Below are 16,999 nucleotides of genomic sequence, written 5' to 3' on the forward strand. Positions count from 1 at the left end.
ATAATAGATGCTAGTTGATTAGTGTATTCATATGCTCATGTGTCGAATAGTCATGAATGATAGTAACTTTTGGTTGTATGCATTACTATTGTTGTTTTATGTTAGATGATTTGATGATTATGTTACATGTTATTGAGGAGTATGTTATAGGTTAATTTGTTGTTGTTATATGATAGTTAGCTTGATGATTAGGTTATATGTTGTTGATGAGAATGATATATAACTTGTTGTTGGTATATACTAGTAACTTGATGATTAGAGTTATTACATTAAGATCTTGATGTTATGTGTACCATACTAATTTGGATTGGTCTATGCTAATGGTTAGGGTTATGACACTTAGGTATGAGTTGTGATATTATGTCATACTAATATAGACTAACGGTTCATATGTGATTATTATGTATGAATGATAATTGTTATGAGTTTATGAGGTGAACATGTTAGTTAGTCACTGGTATGGATAACATGATCTTATTTGTGTTTGAGTTGATGTGTTGTGAATATATATCGTTCCAACTAGATTGATTGTGCAAAAAAGATAGCCTCCCCTGAGATACATTAAGGTATGAGTTTTCTTATGTCATCTATTTGGTGTTTGAATATTTGACTATGTTGTTTATTTGGTGTTTGAGTGTTTGGTGTCTATTATGTCATCTATATGTTGTCTAAATGTTTGATTACTTGAATGATATGAGTATGTGTCTATAAGATTTCTTGCCGAAATGATCTTGTTTTAAGATGGTTGTACTAATACATATGCGTTGAGACAGTTGATATGTACTTGAGTGTAGTAGGTGACAGTTGTAGCATTATGCCTAATGACTATGAGTTGGCTATGGATTATGACATGATTGTTAGTATTGGTAAAGGTTGATTTTAAATTGATAGATATGATTGTCTTGATATTTGGAATGTGTTTGATATGTGAGAGCAGTTGCAGGGAAACTTGCCTCGTATTAGCTTGACAAGGTAATAGTGATGTGATTATATAACTAACAGTTAGGTGATGTCACTATGCATAGTAAGACTCCATTGCAGCAAGGAAAAATTAAAAGAAAGGAATTGGGCAAGAATTCCTTTCGCTATGTTTGGAAACCCTGATTCCAAACGAATGAGTTATTTGCATACAGGAAGTTTTCTTAACCTTGATTTGGTTTGACCTTATGTGGATATGTGTTATATTCATGGACATGTATTTGACAGGTATAATAGTTGGTGTCTAGTTATAGCTAGATCTGTCAAGGGAATTAGAGTCCCTTGAGATATGGCATGGATGTGCTCAGTTGCAAGCAACGTGCTTTGCACAACAAGTTACGGTAACTAGTGTATTGTTATGTTTATTTAAGCACTGACAGTTATGTGTTGATGGCAGTATGATGCAAGGGATTGCATGGCAAAAGAGATTGTTGTGAAATCTTGAAGAAGGCTTGGGTTGAGCTTTCCTTTGGAAGTATTGGGAACCATGGGGATTGAGTCATGGTGTTTGTTGCTAGTCTTGTGTTTTTGGTATTTTCCAGTTTGTTGTGCTTGATTGCGGTTTTGTTTGCGTCTTGTGCATGGCCATGCCACTTTGATTGTGGTGTCGTATTGTTGTTTGTTTTCCATGGTTTTATCTTGCTTGATTCTTGGTATTGCCTTTTATGTTTTGAGAGTCTTGGGAATTGGTTGGGAAAAGAGGAAAGTTAGTGGAGCTCGGGGAGAGATGAATGAAACCCAATAGGTGATGTAAGGCCTGGATGAAGCTCAGTGCATGTATAAGGGAAACTGAAGGCAAGCGTATAACAACTAGTTGGATTGGTTGGGTCCATTGGTGTAAATGGACGATGGCAAGATAGTCATGAGAAAAGTAATCAAGAAAGTTAAACTAAATAGATTTGAGGCATCAGATGCCTTAGCTATGTTGGGAATTGTTGTTCTCGATGTTGTACATGTGTTGCATAGATAAAGGAAGTTATCTTAACCTTGACCTTATGATATCTGGTAATTATGTTGTGATCATGATTGTGTCGATGTATATATATGTATACATGTATGTATGTAGGTATGTCATTTTCTGACGAGATCATGATTGTTTTGTGCTAATTTTATATATATGTATGTATGTATGTATCTATGTCACTATTTGATAGGGTCATCAGGAATCATTCTTGTGGAGGAATGATTGCTTATGCAGGTGAATGGCATGAAGAGATTCTTGGTTCATGAGGAATCAAGTGGGAAGAGTAGCCTGACAAATCTCTGAGGTCAGTATCATGTGGATATGAATTAATATTATGTGATTGTACTATGTCTATGTTTATATTAAGGAAAACCTAATGCTAAGAGATACATCAGCGAAATGAAAGTAGTGGGATGTGCGGCATGCTAGGAACAGCATGGATGGAAGAGAGGCATTGGAAGCAAGGTTTCTTGGAAGCGATAGTGTGGTTTTGGATGTGTGGTACTATTGTTGTGCATATATTATATATGTTTTACATGTTTCATCTGTGATGTTGTGCGCATGTGGTGTTGTGTATATATAGTGTGTGTACATGTTGTTATGCAATGTTATGTACAAGGTGGTACAGATAGTGTTGTGTGAATATTGCATATGCAGTGTTGGGCATAGATGGTGCTATGTACATGTTGGATATGTGACGTTGTGTGCATATGGTGTTGTGTATAGATGATGCTATGTACATGTTGGATATGTAGTGCTATGTACATGTGGTGTTTTGTGCATGTTGTACATGTGGTGTTGTGTGCATGTTGTACATGTGGTGCTATGTACATATGGTGTTGTGTGCATGATTGTACAAGTGGTGTTGTGAGCATGTGGTGTTGTGTACATGTTGTACATATGGTGTTGTGTGCAGGTGGTGTTGTGTACATGTCGTGCATATGGTAATGTGTACATGTGGTGTCGTGTACATGTCGTGCATGTGGTGTTGTGTACGTCTAGCATTGTGTACATGCGGTACAATGTACATGTGGCATTGTGTACATGTTGTACAGGTGGTGTCGTGTACATGTGATGTTGTGTACATGTTATGCAGGTGGTGTTGTGTATAGGTGGTACTATGTACATGTTGTACATGTGGTACTAGTGTACATGTGATATTATGTGCATGTCATACATGTTGTGTTGTGTACATGCGGTATTATGTATGTGCATGGTGTAGTCATGGTATCATGACATGTGTACTCATTGTGTTTTACTCTATGTACGTATATGTATTGTGTTGTACATCGGATGTAGGTGTATGTATTGTGTTGTGTTGTACATTGGGTGTAGGTGTATGCATTGTATGTCAAGTATAGGTGCATGTATTGCATGGCGTTGTATGTTGTGTGTGGTTGTATGTGTGTGATGCACACTATGTGTATGTGCACATGGTTGAGGAGAAGGCACTGGGTGTTTGTTAGGTGTGGAAACTGATCCAGTGTGTGTATGGAATAAGGACAAAGGTAGAAGCTAAGGATTGATTAAAGGATAAGTATTAGTATTTTATTTCAGTTTTATTATGCATGTGATTTATGATTCTGGTATATGATGATTACATGTGATCTATGATTCTGGTTTATGATGGTTACATGTGATTTATGATTTTTATCTATGATGGTTGTATTTTGAGCTAACCTGATGTGATATATTTATACATGATGATTTGGTCAAAGATGCTAGTTTAACTTGTTGTGACAGAAAGGAAATAGTATTGCAAGTGTACCTTATTGATGAGCTACCAGTGAGGTATGATTTGAAGTTATTTTAATTTATTTTAATCTAATGGAAGTTATGTGCTTGGTATAGGAAGCATGGAAACGCCCATTGGGTGGTTGAAATCAACTGCAAGCATTAGCAGCAATGACAAAAGGAATTGGAACATGCAGCAGTATGTTGGTAAAGCACTTTAGGAGCAAGGTCATTATGGGAAACTGGTACCCAATAGTTTCCACTGATTTCCATGAGCTTGTTATGACTGGTATGATGGTTTGAGGCAGGTATATTCCTTGGTTGTTTGACTTTCTGATGTGAGGAAGCCTTGCCAAGGGATGGCTCACGCAGGATAGGGGATGTCAGGTAACTTGGAAGGTGTGTGGCTAAATAGAAGGGGTGACTGGATTTCCCGAGGGACTGTGTAGCAGAGAAGGGAAGGTCGGGGATATATTTGTTTTGGTCATTAGCATTGCCAGATGGAATCAAAGGCACATTGGGAGTGCGCCCTGGAACAATTAGTCGAAAACTGTTCATTGAGATGACAAGTGGTGTAGGATTATAGCGTTGGACATTGGATGTAGTTTTACTGTGGTAGAGAACTCTAGACTTCATGGGAAGGAGGTGAATCCTGGTATTACTTTGAGGGTGGAGATGTGAGCCTCTGTATTCCCTAGTTGATTGATATGGGCATCTTATCCTTTTATTTTTTGGCTTAGAAAATGTGCATATGTGTATATGTGGTTATTATTATAATTACTGTAATGAGTTGCGTTATAAAGCTCCAGTACACTGTATGTTTGTCATGTTTTGAGTAGGTCATTCATTGTAAATATTGCAACAAGCTAAGTTATAAATCTCCATGGGAAGTATGTTTTCTTTTCAATGGTTTTGTTGAGATATAGGTGTGGTTTAACACCGAGGATGGTGTTCCCCAAGGGGGATGGTTCTGTAACAACCGTGGGGAAAACTCCATGTAATAAAAGTTAATAAAGGCAAAAAAATACCACGGGTAAGTGACACTTATTCCAAGTTGAATGTTGGGCAACAATATCCTAGTGGGTATTAGAGGATGTGTTTATGGCTAAAGGAAATTGGAAAAGGAAAAGTGGCATTAAAAAGGCAACAAGGCATTTTTGGCACACTTATTTATGAAAATAAAGAAAAATAGGAGAAAAGGGAGGTGAAAGTTCACAAGTTGCATCTGAGGAGGAAATTGAAGGAAAATAATGGAAATTGAAGAAAATAGAGGCCTCATTGATAAAAAGGCTTTTGAGGATCAGTTGGTAGGCTTGGTTAGTGTGACCATTTTTCAGTTCAGTTTGGAGCTCTCTCATTATTCTCTCTCTCTTTCTCACTCTTGGACACTTGGAGTTTTCTTGAAGCACTCTAGCTTTGGAGCAAGGAAGGAAAAGAAAGCAACAAAAAAGAAGGAAAGCAAGGATAAATCAAGGAAGAGCTAGATTAAGCATCTTCAACAGGAATACTTGAACATAACATATTGCATGTGCAATTTCCTAGTTGGTTTTGACATTCATGACTTTTCATGTTGGTGTATGGTTCTCTTGTTGTCAGTGGCATGGATTTGTCAGGTTATGATAGTGGTTTTTAGCTTAGCCTTGTATTTTTCCGGATGCCATGGTGTGTTGGGATGTTGATATAGGTTTTGAGAATTGGAATTGCTGGATGGATTTCAGAATCTGGGGTGGAGGTGGTTTCAAGGTTCATTCCTAAAGGACTAGGAATCTCTTGACTGGTTTTGGCGGGATAGACGTAAAGCCTGAGGGAGGTGTCTCAATTTAGGGCCTATTGATTGGGGAATAGATTGCAATAAAACTTGAGAGACAAGGAGATGGAAAATTCCTCAAGGGTAGTCATAGATTTTGGATGAAATTCCATGTTCGGTTCGGTTTTGTGATCAAAGCACCAGTTTTGGTGTGATCGCGGTTTGGTGAGGGTGGAGGTGGTTTAACCTTTGGATTCCCTTGGTTGTTTTGGATTGGTTTTTCCATGAGATCCCACATTCATGCTTGGAATATGGCACGGGGGTGACTGGCTGAAAGAAAGATTTGGTTCAGACATGTCTACGGTCGGGTGATACGTGGAAGTTCTGAACCTAGTCAGATTTTCCTATGTTTAATAAAGGCTAATTTCTCTTGATTTTGTACTTATTTATATGTGGATTTAATGGCTATTATCTCACTATTATTTTCATGGTTTTATGTTGGTTATAAGCATGGTTAATTGACTGGTTCATGTCATGGTTATTTCATGTATTTACTTGTAATTGTTAAAATGATGGATGTAAGACCTAATTGATGTCATAACAGTTCAAGGGAGAAGGTGGTGATCCTTCTTGTCATGTCTCATAAGAGTTTTCAGTCATTCATGCTTTGTCTTGTATCCTAGACTTGTAGATTGTATTGATGCCAAGTGTTTGACAAAATGTCAGTCCCGGTTGGGGATGGTTAGGCCTAGTCCTGGAGTTAGATTTGGATTTATTAGTCTTTTCATCATGTGTTTAATGGATTCCATAAGTTAAAACAAGTTCTGTGAAATGGCCGGAATTCCAGGCTTGAGAAATTCCTGAAATTGCATGGACTTTGGCACAAGTCTGCTAGAAATAGTCCCTGGACGCAAGCATGCAAGCTTATGGGAGTGTCCAGAGCTCTCTAGATGTTGGCATGCCCATATCATGGGAGCGCCCAAAGGTTTAACAGCTTAAAAACTCAGTGGGACCTAGGGGTTGTTGGCATTATGATGCATGTGTTGTACTTGATGGCAACCCTCTCATAGAAGAATATCTCACTTATGTATAACTGGATGAATCTTCAGAAGAGATATCAGATGTGACTGATGGAGGATGGCTCAAAGGAATCAGATGATAGTTCTAAGTGTGACAAGTTAGCTTTGCCATCAAGTCCAAAGGGGGAGATTGTTGGCATTATGAGACAAGTGTTGTCCTTGATGGCAAACCACACTAATGAGAAATCATAGTGCAGAAGGACAGCAGCAAGGAATTGATGATCAGACTATAAAAAGAAGAGAAAGTTCATACACGCAGGTTCGTTAAGCCCAAGTCGTGTGTACACGCAGGTTGGCTTCAGCAAAAGCGCGTGTATGTGGAAAAGTACCTTTGGTCCATGGCGGTTATTCCTTGGAAGTTGTGCCTATGGTTTTGGACCTTGGCGTCTCGGCGGACGTGTTGATCCCTAGTTTTGAAGTTGATGGTATTGGATTTCTATGGTTTTGGCTCTTGGTATTGAACAAGGCCTAAGGCTATATAAGGAAAAGGAAATCATTAGGAAAGTGTATCTGAAATGTCTTGAATATCTGATGAAGCATTAGATCCAGTATGCAGGGTTATGGGTTGATGATGCATTGCTTGATCTGAGCTAAGGAGAGGTCTCACCGGTTGATGGAGAACAAGATCTAAGGAGAGATCGGGATCAAATGGTTTGAAATGAACTATCTTTATGATGCTTATTCTAGATCTACATACTGACGCATGTATTGTTCTATAAGTGTTATGAGTATGACTGATGTCTGGTACAGCTGCAAGTTAAGAGAAATTATTTTTAGATCTGTACGCGGGTTGTCTTTGGCAAAAGAGCATATACACGCGGGTTTGATTCATCGAAGTAGCGTATACATTGTGAATCTTAATATTTGAAGTTGCAGATGGATCTGATGGTTATTACAGAGTTCTGTGTCTGCTCTGTATTCTGGTGACTGTTGTTAACAGGGTTTCAGTGATTTAGAGTTTGATGATTGTTTTGAGCTTCAATGATAGTTATGGGTCCAGTATGAAAATTGGATGAAAAGTGGCCTTACAGATTATGTAGTGTGCTTCAGTGTATCCAGTCTGAAAATTGATGAAACGTGGTACCTGGAGGTGAGAAGATTGTAGGCAAGCACCTACGTATTAGTATCTAAGCTAGTACAAAAGCTAAAGGAGATCTTTGGAGCATTGTAGCAGGTAGCAGCCTGCGTACTAGTAAATGGATCGGCTAGTACAAGAGAAAAGGGGGTTGTAGCTCCCGTACTGGTATAAGACTGCACCAGTACAAATATTGTAAAAGGATTTTCTTATTAAGAAGAAGATTGAGATGACTTGCAGCAGGTGGTTTTCACCCACATTGGGTTTCCACCTTATATCTTTGTGTTCATGTGTGTGGCTCTTGTGTGATGTTCTGTTCTGTTATTCTGCACCTGTTTACTGTTAATATGCTTAATAATGATCTGATGCATTTACTGAAGATTAAGCTAACTGAATTATAAGATCTCTGGATATACGCGAGTTTCATTAGACACAGTAGCGTGTACACGCGGGTTCACTTAATTGAAGTAGCGTATATGTTTCTGAGTATGAAATTGAAAAGTTTGATTGATCTGATAATACTGATTCACCCCCCCCTCTCAGTATTATTTCCAACAATTGGTATCAGAGCAGGTCCTTTGATAGAAGCTTGATCGCTTGAAGGAGATCCGTGGAACAATGGGAAAGAAGCTTAAGAAGAAAGCTCATAAGAAGAAGAAGACATCTCAGAAGGACTATGACAGTGGGAGAGTCGATTGGGGATTAGGTATAAGAAGCTCTTCAGATTCAGAATCAGATTCAGAATCATTATCAGGTATGAATGTGTTATCCTCTGATGTTCCTGCTATATTTCCTTGTGAAAGTGATGGAAGTGATAGTGAAACTACTGAACATGCTTTTATGGGTGAGCAAGAAAAGTGTCAAATAGAGGCAGTGTTTAGAAGGCTTGCAGACAAAGTTAAAGATCAACAAGATCTATTGAACAAAAGGGAATGTGCTTTCAAAGAAGAAGTTACCAAACTAAAGGCCCAAATAGAAGAAGGAAACAAGGTAAGAAAGCTACTCAAGGACAAGGAAGACCAATGTCAAAAATTGCAGCATGAAGTGACATCATTAAGAAAAGAAATCAACGAAAGAAGCACAGCCATCAAGAAACTCAAAGATAGATCCAGCTACTATGAAAATCTTGAAGCTACAATCCCCTCACTAAAAGGAGATCTTGAAGAATCAAAGAAGCAGAATACAGATCTACTCCAAGCTATTGCAAAACAAGAAAACGAAGTCACCAGCTTAAAATCTCAACTAGAATGTGCCTTCCGAGTTCATCAAATGCAGCAGGATCTGAATGAAGAACAAGAAAAGGAGATTCTCAAACTAAGGCATCAGTTGGAAGAAGGAAGGAAAGATGGAGAAGACATGAAGAAGCAATGTCTAGAAAAGGAGGAACAACTTCAAGTTGAGGTATATATCTTGAAAGGTAAAATAGAAGAAAAGGATAAGCTTTTACGATTTCAAGATAGTTCTAAAGTCTTGGATGATATTCTTAGTAGTCAAAGGTCTCCTGCTATCAAGACTGGTCTTGGTTTTCATGAATCTGTTGAAGGTGAATCTAGTTCACAAGGTGAGGCAAGGAACTCTAAAGAGAAATCCAAAATGATCAACAAGGAGATGAAAGGTCAACCAAGGAAAGAAAGTCTTCAAAGAAAATCTTTTACTCCTCCTATGAATAATGTTGAATGTTATGTATGTCATAATCTTGGACATGTTGCAGCTAGATGTGGAAGAAGAAGGGTTCAAGACCATCATGTAGAAAGATCATCACATTCAAGGTACTTTAATGGATATTGCTTTGCTTGCAATATGTTTGGTCACAAAGCTGCTGATTGCTACAGGAGGAATATGAAATATGTAAGATGTTATGCATGTAACACACTTGGACATATAGCAAAGGAATGCAGGAACAAAGGATGGACATCACACCAAAAGGAGAAAACCTCATCACACTTGAAGATATGGAGGAAGAAGGAAGTACAGTCAGCACAATGTACTGAGACACAGCACAGCACAGACATATCAGACTCAGGGGGAGCTGAAAGTGTAAAACTTCAGCGTTCTGAATCTCATACGCAAGTTCCTTGAAGGGAAGTCGCGTATATACGCGAGTTAGACACTGCAAAGTCGCGTATATGTCAGTCTGAGGAAAAGCAGTGGGAACAGGATCAGAAAAAGGATCTGATATGATTCAGTCTGTTATTTGCTCTATTGGTTACAGTCTGCTGAGGATGTGTGGAAATGTTTTGTTACTTGTATGATGTCTAGAAGTGTCTTTGATCCTAACTTGAGGATGATGATGTTTTGATGCTTATTGCTGATATATGCATGATCAGATCTAACAGATGGCACTGGTTGAGGGGGAGCATATGCCTTTAGTAATTCGTTGTTGGCATTATGGTTAATAATCCTTGGTGATGATTCTTATATGGCTAAATGATATATCTTGCTATGATGTGGTTGTGAGTTGTCTATGATAAACTCTCATATGATTCTTGAAGTTACATAGAAGATGTTCAGATCAGATTTATGGTTGATTCTTTGATGATGCATATATGGTGCTTACATGGTGATCTTCATAAGGACAAGGAGACGTACAAAGCTTGAATACACATCTTCCTCACTTGATGATGAGTCACTTATATACTGCTGTTGTCATATGCATAAATATCATACAGTTATGATGCAGGCACTCATGCGGATAAGGATTGTTGTTGATGATGATATCAAGAATCTTTGTCAAAAGAATTTGAGCTCAAGATACATAGTGCTGATACATGGATGACTACTCAAATTTGCTTTATTGAAGACATGGTGATGAGTTCTTATCTATATGATGATAGGTTGATCCTTACATATGTTGATTGATGCAGATGTTCCCAAGTAATGATACTTGGATCATGTAGAGCTTGATGAAATGGCTATGGTGGTTTCACACATGATACAATGTGAATGACTCTGAATTATGTTCAAAGGAATGAATTGATGCAGACATACCTTGTTATAGGTTGATGACCTATTCTCTACAGGACATTTACAGGTTGCTGATATGGAAATTTGTGTACGCGTGTTGTTTAAAGGATATCCGCGTGCATACGCCGGTTTACAAGGGGATAGTCGCGTATATTGTGTACGCGTGTTGCGTAAGGGATATATGCGTATATACGCCTGTTTATGTGTATACAGACGCGTATATGGAGATTTGAAGGAAATCAGCAGGGACAGATGTTGGTTGCAGAAAGTCTGATATAGGTCTGACAGAGATCATCTGGCACAGGTTCAGGGGGAGCAGATAATCTTCCAATGATGCATTGTTGGCATTATCTTAAAGCTTTTGGTTCTAGTTCACATTTGGTGTTGATTTCAGGAGGAACAAAGGCGAAAGGAGAACAGAAGGATCTCTTGGTTGCTGATCTGAATGGTGATTATCAGATGCTGCTGGTGACTTTCATAAGTCTTGGTCTAGATCTATTGTCTCTATGTCATATATCTCTCTTGTGATATCTCTTTTATGGTGTCAAGGTCATGTAACGGCCTATTTTGGTTTCCCCACTATGCCTGGGATGATTGATGCAATATGATTGGTTGTCATATGTAAACTTTTGATGTATCCCCACTTGGTTGGGTGGATGAGTCAATTTTTGTATATCCTCACTTAGTTGAGAGATGGATGTATGTATGAGTCCTAAGTGATAGGAAGGTCTTTTATGATATATAAAGTCATGTTCTTCTTGAAGAACATCTTTTGTAGACCTTGCTTACAGTCAGGGAGAGCATGATCAGCACACTTCAGCAAGAACAGAGATTCAGCATGTACTCAGAGGGAGCATGGACAGATTGGTACACCTTGGCATATACAAAGGGGGAGACTATTCAGAGATTTCAGCAGGTACTCAGGGGGAGTATGGACAGTGGAATGATTCAGCAAAGGAAGAGAATATCTTGGTCCACCCTTTGCCCTTGATGTCAAAGGGGGAGAGTGATTTGGTGTTGTTGCCATCAAGTCCAAAGGGGGAGATTGTTGGCATTATGATGCATGTGTTGTACTTGATGGCAACCCTCTCATAGAAGAATATCTCACTTATGTATAACTGGATGAATCTTCAGAAGAGATATCAGATGTGACTGATGGAGGATGGCTCAAAGGAATCAGATGATAGTTCTAAGTGTGACAAGTTAGCTTTGCCATCAAGTCCAAAGGGGGAGATTGTTGGCATTATGAGACAAGTGTTGTCCTTGATGGCAAACCACACTGATGAGAAATCATAGTGCAGAAGGACAGCAGCAAGGAATTGATGATCAGACTATAAGAAGAAGAGAAAGTTCATACACGCAGGTTCGTTAAGCCCAAGTCGCGTGTACACGCAGGTTGGCTTCAGCAAAAGCGCGTGTATGTGGAAAAGTACCTTTGGTCCATGGCGGTTATTCCTTGGAAGTTGTGCCTATGGTTTTGGACCTTGGCGTCTCGGCGGACGTGTTGATCCCTAGTTTTGAAGTTGATGGTATTGGATTTCTATGGTTTTGGCTCTTGGTATTGAACAAGGCCTAAGGCTATATAAGGAAAAGGAAATCATTAGGCAAGTGTATCTGAAATGTCTTGAATATATGATGAAGCATTAGATCCAGTATGCAGGGTTATGGGTTGATGATGCATTGCTTGATCTGAGCTAAGGAGAGGTCTCACCGGTTGATGGAGAACAAGATCTAAGGAGAGATCGGGATCAAATGGTTTGAAATGAACTATCTTTATGATGCTTATTCTAGATCTACATACTGACGCATGTATTGTTCTATAAGTGTTATGAGTATGACTGATGTCTGGTACAGCTGCAAGTTAAGAGAAATTATTTTTAGATCTGTACGCGGGTTGTCTTTGGCAAAAGAGCGTATACACGCGGGTTTGATTCATCGAAGTAGCGTATACATTGTGAATCTTAATATTTGAAGTTGCAGATGGATCTGATGGTTATTACAGAGTTTTGTGTCTGCTCTGTATTCTGGTGACTGTTGTTAACAGGGTTTCAGTGATTCAGAGTTTGATGATTGTTTTGAGCTTCAATGATAGTTATGGGTCCAGTATGAAAATTGGATGAAAAGTGGCCTTACAGATTATGTGGTGTGCTTCAGTGTATCCAGTCTGAAAATTGATGAAACGTGGTACCTGGAGGTGAGAAGATTGTAGGCAAGCACCTACGTATTAGTATCTAAGCTAGTACAAAAGCTAAAGGAGATCTTTGGAGCATTGTAGCAGGTAGCAGCCTGCGTACTAGTAAATGGATCGGCTAGTACAAGAGAAAAGGGGGTTGTAGCTCTCGTACTGGTATAAGACTGCACCAGTACAAATATTGTAAAAGGATTTTCTTATTAAGAAGAAGATTGAGATGACTTGCAGCAGGTGGTTTTCACCCACATTGGGTTTCCACCTTATATCTTTGTGTTCATGTGTGTGGCTCTTGTGTGATGTTCTGTTCTGTTATTCTGCACCTGTTTACTGTTAATATGCTTAATAATGATCTGATGCATTTACTGAAGATTAAGCTAACTGAATTATAAGATCTCTGGATATACGCGAGTTTCATTAGACACAGTAGCGTGTACACGCGGGTTCACTTAATTGAAGTAGCGTATATGTTTCTGAGTATGAAATTGAAAAGTTTGATTGATCTGATAATACTGATTCACCCCCCCCTCTCAGTATTATTTCCAACAGGGGTATGATACCTGTGTGGTTGGGATGTCTCCTAGGATTTTTGTTGCTGATGGAAGGTATGTTTGATGGGATTTTGTCAATCCACTTCCTTAAGGATGGCTAGGAGGTTGAATCATATCATAGTAGCCTCTCATCACATGTTTACCCCAGTTGGTTGGTTACTTGGGTAGATATGGGAGGAGGGTGTTACATCCTCATCATTTTGTATAAGTACCAATTCGAATTTTCATCTAAGGGGGATGTATTTCTTAGTCTTATTTTGGACAAAACTTGTATTTTCGCAGCTCCACTTTCATTTCTTGCAGGGATGTACTTGGATTGATTCAAATAATGAAGTTTAGTGCCATTTTAGCTTCTAAAGTTTGGTCTCCTTCACAGGACTCTGATTATCCTTAGGCTTTGCCATCCCAAGAGACTGGAAGTCATTCGTACAATTTTTCTTTCTTCTTTTCACTTCTTATTCACATGCATCTCTTATTCTTGTTTTTCCTATTTCTGCATTTAGTATTGATGTTTCTTTTGTTGTAGGATTGGGTTAAATGATTGAAGTGATTTTTTTGTAGGTTATTTACAAAGTCACAAGCATGATTCATCCTTATAATATCTTTTAAAATTCATATTCATCATTGAGCTACTTGGATTGGTTTACTAGTTCACAAATCTAGAATTTCTAGAAGTCCCTTGTAGCAAAAAGTAGTAATTTTCTGCTATTTTTTAGAACATGTTAATGAGCTTAAATTGAGTTGATTCCACTTGGATTATGTCATAAAAACATTCAAGTTAATAACAAAATTTACCCCAATGCATTTTCACTTGATTAGGTTAGGAATTTGATAGGTTAACTAGCTCACTAGTTCTTGAATTTCTAGTTTTTAGAGTAGTAATTTTTTGTTATTTTTAGCACGTGTTAATAGGGGTATTTTGGAGTGATTCCACTTGGAATGGAGTCCTAAGACATCCTAATTAATATAAAAATTGTCCTGCCCCATTTTCATTTTATTTACTTGGTCATTCGGTGAATTATCTCCTCCTATAGAAATTTTGTTTCGCCTATAGCAACCTCCTGTAGCACTCTTGTAGCACATGTAAACTTGACCAGATTTTCTCCAAAAGCTTGGTTTTTGTCTCTTAGGCTTGAATAATGACCCTTAGGCTATAAATCCATGATTGAGGAAGAATAAACACCAATTAGGACATGCATTTTTACAAAGTAGATTAGGCCTATTTATTTGAATTCATGCTCTTAGGATTTCAATTACAAATTGTTGTTCTTGCCTAGGATTAATTTCTTTTCAAAGTAACATTTCCATTTCTGCAATTATTTTAGGATTTGATTTCATGACATTCACTCCATTACATCATATCAACGAAATAATGACACATTGTATGTTGCACATATAGTGTCAACACCTCTTAAGTTTGTACGAACCCAAGGTTCATAATTTAAGTTGGTAGCCTTGGGAGTTGTAGCATTCTTGTTGCAATACTGAGGCTTATCACTATTCTATTTGTTTCAAGTGTTCTTAAGTGGTCTCAATTTTCTTCACATTGATTATAACATATTTAAGTGTATTTCATGTTCGTACACCTTTTTGGTTGTAAAACAACACTTTTGGATCACATTTGCACACACTTCACTCGTTTTTCTTGGGGAATGTGGCCAAAGTGGTTTTTTGATATATAAATATCATTTTTCAATCTTGTCTAATTTTTATCGATGATTTCGTATGTGTCTCACATGTTTTTATGTCTAAAACTCATCATGTTCACCCCTTTTCCTATATCCAAACTTAGACAAATCTTTGGTTTCAAAGCAAACCCATTGAGGACAAGAGCACTTGAGTGCACTCTGAAGCCTTAATCAAGGATCTTTTGTTTTTCAAAAGTGTGTCATGCACCCTATAAGAGTAAAAAGTGCACTCCTTAATCCATATTTCCCCTTCATTGTTCCGAATTGCACCCTTCAAAAACCAAGCCTTCCTTTGACCGCACTCCTTCGACTTGAAGGAATGTGCCCTCCTTGAGCGCTCTCCTTTGACCTGAAGTAATGCTCCCTCCTTGAGCGCACTCCTTCAACCTGAATAAAGGCACCCTATTTGAGCACATGAGTGCACTTTGAAGGCACAAAGCTTCCTCCTTCAGCCTTCAGACATGCGCCATGCGCCTTACTTGGCCTCTTGAGTGCATGACCACACTCTGAAGGTATGAAGCCTCACCCTCTAGCCTTTGGGAATGTGACATGCTATTTTGTTTTGATGTTTGAACCTCTAGTGAGAATATTTGTGCAATTATGCCTTGTTGTTCTTTCTTCAAAAGTGTATTCATTCCATTAGATTTGATTATCTTTCCTAGTTTCCTTGTGATACCCCTTAATTCAACTTCCTTTCCTTCCCAAAAAATATTCAAGAAAAGTTCTTGAAAATTAAAAGCTATTGTCCCCAAATATTGTAACCATTGGAATCCTAGTACAACAGTAGCACCACCCATTTATATGTAAAGCATTGGACTATTCTACATATTCCCCCATGGTTAGCCTGATATTATGGAACTTTCTAGAGAAATTTATAGTTCCTCCATTTGCAACCATTACTTGACACTCGGGTGCTGGATATAGGAAGCAATTCAATTCTTTGGCTAACTTACAATGAATAAAATAATGAGTACTACCTAAATCAATCAACATTATTACCTTTTTCTTCTTGATATATCATTATATCTTGAGACTTTGAGGAGTGGTAATTCCTGCCAATGCATTGCAATATATGGTCGGATTCATTTCATCTTTATTTGGGGTTAGTTCCTGGTGTATATCCTCCTCTTTTGATGTTTCTTGTTCCTTTTCTTCCTCCTCTTCACAATCTATGTAGAATAATTTATTCTCATCACACTTATGACCTTTAGTGTATTTGCTATCACAACTATAACAAAGCCCTTTTGCTCTTTTTTCTTCCAATTGTTGTGGTGTCAACCTTGTAGGTTTTGGAAGGCTAGTAGCAACAACACTTCCATCTTTATAGTTTTGAGTGGTAGACTTCCTTGTTTCCATAATTTTTCTTTCAACTTTTCTTGCCACCCTAAATTCCTTCTCTAATAAATTAGGTTCCCAAAGGTGAACCTCATGTTAGATGTTATCCTTGAAAGTCCCTATGAATACATCAATCTTATGTTCCTTTGGAATATCAGTTACCCTAATATTCAATTTTTGGAAGTCATCAATGTGCTTCGTCATTGAACCCTTTTGTTTGAGATTTATCAATTGGCTAAAGAAGGTGTTTCTCTTTGTATCCTCATAATGTGCTATCATTTCCTCCGAAAACATTGACCAAGCTGCAAGTGGTTTACGAGAAATTTTTTATCGATACCATACAAATTTATTGGGTTCTAAATATAAATATGCAATGTGTACCTTATTTGTGTGTTGTGAATCATTTAGATCAAAATATTGCTCCATCTATAGTATCTATGTTACTGGATCCTTGCCATTGAGCTTCCTCATACCTTTCTTGGGAATGTGGTGGTTCTTAAACCCCACATTGGAGTCTCTAAAATCATAATTTATATTCATTTTTTCCTCATCGTGATTTTCATGGATTACCTTGTCACCACCAAGAAGCCTTTCTTGCAACAAATTTTTCAAACCTTCCTTCAAACCTTCCATGTCTACTTTCAAACCATTCATGTCACCTTTTAAACCATCCATGTCACCTTTTAAACCATCCAT

This window comes from Pinus tabuliformis, chromosome 7 (genome assembly GCF_031772625.1).
Source record: "Pinus tabuliformis cultivar Carrire ecotype Pingquan chromosome 7, CPIR1, whole genome shotgun sequence".
Classification (NCBI taxonomy): domain Eukaryota; kingdom Viridiplantae; phylum Streptophyta; class Pinopsida; order Pinales; family Pinaceae; genus Pinus; species Pinus tabuliformis.